Source organism: Zonotrichia leucophrys, chromosome Z (genome assembly GCF_028769735.1).
Source record: "Zonotrichia leucophrys gambelii isolate GWCS_2022_RI chromosome Z, RI_Zleu_2.0, whole genome shotgun sequence".
NCBI classification, from domain to species: domain Eukaryota; kingdom Metazoa; phylum Chordata; class Aves; order Passeriformes; family Passerellidae; genus Zonotrichia; species Zonotrichia leucophrys.
The window spans coordinates 29,880,039-29,886,396 of NC_088200.1; the positions used below are offsets into that span (position 1 = coordinate 29,880,039).

General features: G+C 39.5%; 1 long non-coding RNA gene across 1 annotated transcript; it reads left to right on the plus strand.

Moving 5' to 3' along the window:
* Positions 1–1,728: 1,728 nt before the first annotated feature.
* Positions 1,729–4,339, plus strand: LOC135459978 (uncharacterized). The gene is made up of 3 exons (XR_010443133.1): positions 1,729–1,798; positions 2,712–2,804; positions 3,489–4,339. It is a non-coding gene; the product is annotated as an uncharacterized LOC135459978 (long non-coding RNA).
* Positions 4,340–6,358: the final 2,019 nt, after the last annotated feature.

Consider the following 6,358-nt stretch of genomic DNA (forward strand, 5'->3'; position numbering starts at 1 on the left):
CTAGAAGGTGTAGTAAGGAACATGGAAAAGAGGGAGGCAATTCAAGACAGCTAGCACCATTTTGCCAGGAGGAATTCCTGTCTGACTGATCCAGTGGCCTGCTATAATGAAGTGACTCCATCACTGCACAGAGAAAGTCCAGATGTCATTTATCTGGACTTCTGTAAAGTCCTTGACTCTATCCCTCATGACACCCTTCTCTTCAAATTGGAAAGAGATGGATTCAGTGATTGGATCATCCAGATGGTTGTCGTCAAGGATGCAGAGTCCCAGTGGACGTCAGTGACAAGTGGTGCCCTCAGGGTTCTGTACTGGGACCAGAGTAATTTAATATCTTCATCAGTGACATAAGACAAAGGGATCAAGTGCACTCTCAGATTTAGAGATGACCCCAAGCTGAGTGGTGCTGTTGACACGTCTGAAGGATGGGATGTCATCCAAAGGGACCTGGAGAAACGGGCCCATGGGAATGCCATAAGATTCAACAAGACCAGTGCAAGGTGCTGCACCTGGATCAGGCCAACCCCTGGTATCAACACATGCTGGGGATGAACAGACCCAGAGCAGCCCTGCCCAGAAGGGCTTGGGGTGCTGTGGCTGAGAGGCTGCACATGGCCCAGCCATGGCACTCCCAGCCCAGAGAGCCAAACGTGTCCTGGGCTGCATCCAGAGCAGTGTGGGCAGCAGGGCAGGGAGGGGATTCTGCTTCTCTGATCTGCTCTGGTGAGACCCACCTGGAGCACTGCACCCAAAACCAGAAAGACATGGCTTTGTTGGAGTATGTCTATAGGACTGCCACAAAAATGATTAGATGGATAGAACACCTTCCCATGATGAAAGACTGAGAGAATTGGGGTTGCTTAGCCTGGAGAAGAAAAGGTTCCAGGGAGACCTTATAGCACTTTCCAGTACCAAAAGGGATTTTACAAGGGTGTGTAGTGATAGGACACTATCACTAGGGGGGAATGGCTTTGAATAGAAAGAGGTTAGATTCGGTCTACATGAAAGGAAAATACTTTTTGCAATGTGGGTGGTGAAACATTGGAACAAGTTTCCCAGAGAAGCTGTGGATGTTTTATCTGCAGAAACTTTTAAGGTTAGGCTGGATGGGACTTTGAGCAACCTAACATAGTTTAAGATGTCCCTTATTGCTGGGGGTTTGGCCTAGATGACTTATAAAAGTTCCTTCCAACTCAAACCATTTTATGATTTGTGTTCCTATTGCATGATCTTGTAATGTTCAGCATTTGGAATACATAAGACCGGAAAACAGTTTTGAGGTTTGCACTTCTTAAGATGCTTTAAATATTTTCCCCACTACCATGTAAGCATGGATTTGTCATCTGTTCTGAGTCAAACTGGCCTCTGTAACCAGTGCAGTGCCTGCAAATACCCAAAGTTACTGGGGCAGCAACTACGTAGGCACCTGCTACAAATTGCTCTGATGGGCAGCATCTGCATTAGCTATGCTGGTGGCCTTGGGTGCTGTGAGCAGGACCTGGGAGCACAGACTTGAAGTTGTTTTCATGGTTAGGGTCTCAGGGAACCTCACCCTAACAAACAGCCCAGAGTTTAGTGTTTTCATGGAAACAGGAGTGCACACTTGATCCTTCAATGCTCTCCCTGAAGCAGGAGTAGTGTCTAAGTTCTCTATTTTTTGCATAAGTGGATTATGATCAGTAAAGCTAATTATACAAATAGCTAATCACAGTCACCTGCCTTTCAGATTTTTAAGTGCTTATTGAAGTGCTTTCCTGTAGACTGCAGAAACAGATTTGTTTCAGATGCGCTGCACCAGGTCTGTGTGTAAAAAGTGCTATTGCTGTATGTGAAATACAGAAAGTTCTGGTCCTCTCTCATGTGGATGGAACAGGGACTTGTGTTTAATAGAAGTGGAATGTTTTCTGCTTATTGCAGAATTTCATTTCAGGCCAAACAGGATTTCATATGGTGGACAGCTATCCCAGGCTATTTTATGTTCCCATAAAGCAGTAGTCTAATGGATGGTTTTCCCCTACTTGACTAACTTTGAGATAGATTGTTTTAAAAGGAGTTCTGATTTAAAAGAATGCTACTCCTGTAAGAAAGAACATGCTATTCTTTAAGTAGATCAAAATATTATGATTTGAGGGGTTCATGCTATTCTTAAATAAATTTGAGAAATATCTTAATATTACAGTTACACATTTATGTGGTGGCTGTTTAATGAGCACTATATGATTAAAGATATTAGCATTAGAACAAAATTATTTAGTTAACTGATTTTTTTTCACTTTATAGGAAGCATGAACAGAAACATACTGCAAATTGCTCATTTTCAGTAAATTACAATTTACCAAGATCAAAAGGCCTTTACAGCATTAACAGCTGCAGTCCTCAAAATACATAAGTAATTAAAAAGCATCTTTTTTATACTTTTGACTACCGTAGTAATATTTGTCAAATCTGGCCTATTTGTACGTTAATGAAGAGAATTTCATAGGGATCAAACCTATAACGGCATTTCTTCCCTGACTTCCCTGGATATTCAGAGTAGAGAGAAGTTAAGTATATTTTTATCCTCCTTTAACAAGCAGTTTTGTTTCAGTTAATCGAGAAAAATCTCAGATTTGATTACAAAACAAATATAACTGTGGGAAAACAAAACTTCACTGAATTTTCAGAGACCTGAAAGTATTTCTGAAAGATGTGTCTTTAAACCATATGTATAGGTTGTAGACCCTACCCTACTTTTTGAGGAAGAGATTTTGATGATCACTGATCAGGACATTGCATGAAGAAAAAAGCAAAGAAACAAGCCGTAGGTGAGTAGTCACTGTTTTTCTACCAGAAAGGATATTATTCTTGAGAAGGTAAATGTAGTTTGATACGCTATGTACTTCAATCATACAATAGTTAGCATGAAGGTCGTTTTAGAACTGTTTTTTATGGGCAGCATAGAGCCAGATTTATCATACATACTGTAATCTGCTAAACCAGTCCTCTGAAAAGTGGTAGAAGTGATAGGATAGAGTTGTCAGAACTAGATCAAGTTCTTGTGCTGTACTTAATGGTGAAATTTTAGTCTCAGGTGCTGCAGGGCTCCTTGGTGAGAGCAAGCCTGGGCCAGCAGACCCCGCTCTGTTCTGCAAGGAAGCTTGTGCTTTTCATGCACGGAGCAAGTGGCAGCCGTGGCATTTTCTTGCTCAGAATCCAGCACAATACAGATAAACAACCAGTATGTGTTGGATACTGGTCTCTACCAGATATATTTTGGCACAGCATAATTAGTAAGTTTTAACCATGATTTTTATAAGATAATGAGAGAATAACGGTGATAGATAATAGGGAAGCCCAAAGGACTGTGAAGTTGAGTGTCACCAGAAAGCATCAAAGTGATTGCTGTGATTACTACATCCAAAATAATACTTTGGGCTCAGGATACCTCTCCTGCTTTTGGATTTTTGGCCTACCCCAGCTGCATCTTCACTGTATCTATTGTGTTCCAGAACAGAGGGGAAGAACACCAGCTGGACGTGGGTCTTGCACTAGCCCAAGCTGCTGTATGCAACTGGAGTTTTTTGCTTTTTCCTTAGCCTCTGATATTAGGAGATGGAACTCTTAAGTCATGTATCCCCAGAATTCTAGAGATTTGACTCTGATTTTGGTTGGATTTCACTCTGCTGTAGGATGAATTAACAACATAATCTTGGTGAGCTCCAGCCGCTGAAGAACAACATACATTTCTAATCTATGTGGTCCCACCACCAACTCTTTTGAGAAACCATCTCTCTGGGTTTTCTCCCTGTAAGTGGCCTTCCTGCACATGCTGCCTCGCCACTGTCAGCCACAGTCGTGGCAGAGCCATTGGCATCTTCTGAACTGCAACTAGATCCTTCCAGAGTCGCATGGAAGGGCTTTGGAAGGGCACAGAAAAGGGACAAAACTACTTGTCTGCAGTCAGTGAATAAAGATAAAGAAGTAAGCGCCTCTGCAGCACTACAGAGAGTAAGTGTATCCAAACATCCTCATCCTGAAAACATTACAGGAGCAATGTAAATCTGCACACTAAATGCACCAGCCATTGAAACACCTTTGACAGAAATCATCAGGGACAACCAAACAGCCTTTCTTCTCTCCTGTAGCACATTTTATTGCTCCCAGATGTGCACAGTGGTTAGCTAAGGAGAAGAGGCACATAATCCTGTACCTGCTGAAATTGTGACCCTAAAAATGAATTTGGAAGACCCTTTTATTCACACTCTTGGAAGCTTGATTTCTTGGGATAGTGTGAAGCTGAGATATGGGGACTATTCATGTTCTGTTCTCTTAAAAAATAAAAGATTGTGAGAGGATAAACAGCAAATTAACTCATTTATTTACTTCTGTCCTATGAAAGTTATGTTGATATCTCCCACAATTGGCCATTTTTTGATGTTGAGCTGTCATCTGCATTTGGATGTAGTTTTATTTTCTTACAAAGTACTCAGGCACTCTTATATTTACAAATAGTGGAGGACTAGGAGCTCTTTCTTGTTTCTTTGTGTTCCCACATGTTGTTTTCTTGCTGTAGTTGTGCTTTTAAAAGGTGTATGGAAATTAAAGTTTCATGTAATTTCCCTCTAAAGTGATGCTTAAGAATGTGCCTGTGTTGGCACTGCAGTGATACGGGCAATATGTACTCTAACATAAAAGGAGAAAATTATGCATTCTTTTCTAAATTCAGATCAAGTGAAAAGCTCATGTCCAACTAATTAACAGTCTTACACTTGTCTTTTCTGCTGAGGTCTTGGGTCACAAGTGTGACTGAAATACAGAAGGGGAGTGATTTATTTTTTGTTTTCTCATTAAGTAAAATGTGTTACAGATAAATTTTAAACTAGGCTGTAAAAAACTAAAAGTTGCCTTAAAATCTGTTTTTTTTTTTTTTTTTTTTTTTTTTTTTTTTTTTTTTTTTTGTTGTTGCAGAAAATATATTTTTTTTCTGTAAACACCAAAGCTTACTGTGCTATCACATGGATGGCAGCACATCTACTTTTCCAGGTACTGATATGCTGACATTATGCTACTTTGCTGTCTCATGACAGCATGAGTTTAACTCTTTGAGCTGAAATGCTAACCATTGTATGTCTGTCTCAATCTGTCTCTTTTTTTGCCAAGGATTAACATGGGAAAGGTTTTGAAATGAAATTAAAATTATTTCAAATTATGATTCAGAGGAAAAAAGCTGTCCTTGACATTATGGCTATTTAAAAAATCCTGAAACACTTTAAAGTGTTCCCATGATTCAGAAAAGAAGGTTTTTTCATGCCATAGGAAAAAAGTTTGGTTTTTTTTTAAATGTAGGATTTGTGTTCCTACTGTTTTCAGGACAATTTGTCTTATCCAGGTCAAGCTTATTATATTCTCTTTTTACTAAAATCCTGTGTCCAAAATGGGCTACAGAAAAACCCCTAAACCTTGTTCTTAATGAGGACCTAAACCTGAGGGTAAGAGGAGCACTGTGAATAAAATCTAATGTTAAATAGTATCAAGCAGTATCAAATCCAGAACTTCAAGGCATAATCTTGGTATGCCAGTGTTGGAGCACTTGACAGTAGCTTGCATTGTATGAAGACTACACTTTGAAAGCTCTTTTTAAAGAAAAAAAGCTATCCAGAAGTAAAGCTTTATTCCTGGTGGAAAATTACCATTGTATTTCATGTCCTTTATCCAGTGTTCCATTCCAGCTCTGAAGTGAGCATAAAGAAATATGTGAGCCTAAAGAAAAGGGGAGATGTAAAGTAACTTGCTGAAGGCCATGCAATAATTAAGTGGCAAACTGGAATGAAATTCACAATACTGTAACTGCATCTCAGTAATTTGCATGGGACACTGTGCTACTTCTTACTGAAATTTACTGCAATGCCTTCTCCTATTTGGTGAGTAGTTTTGAAACTCAGAATGGCTTCCCTAAGCAGATGCAGTATTCATGAGGCAACATTTGCTGTATACCTCTAAAACATAAATCTTAGGGCAGATAGTTGTTCAAATATTACTTTCAGCTGTCTGGAAGTTTTTTTTTTTTTTTTGCTGGTGTTGGATGCTGGCAAGAGTTGCAATGGAAGGGATTTTCATCTTCTGTTAATAAGACAAAATGGAATAAGGGAGTCTGATGTCATCTGGAGAAGTTAATTTACATAAACCACTTCTCCCTTGCCAATAAATACAAACAGATGGCACCTTGTTGTTCTATCTGCTCAGTTTTCAGCATCTGAGGAGTTTCAGAATCTAGCATCTGAGAATTCTACCACGGGTGCCTCTCCTGTTCAATTATTTGTGTTATGGATATTTTAACAGGAACTTTGTTCTCATTTTATTAACAATTGCATATTAAACA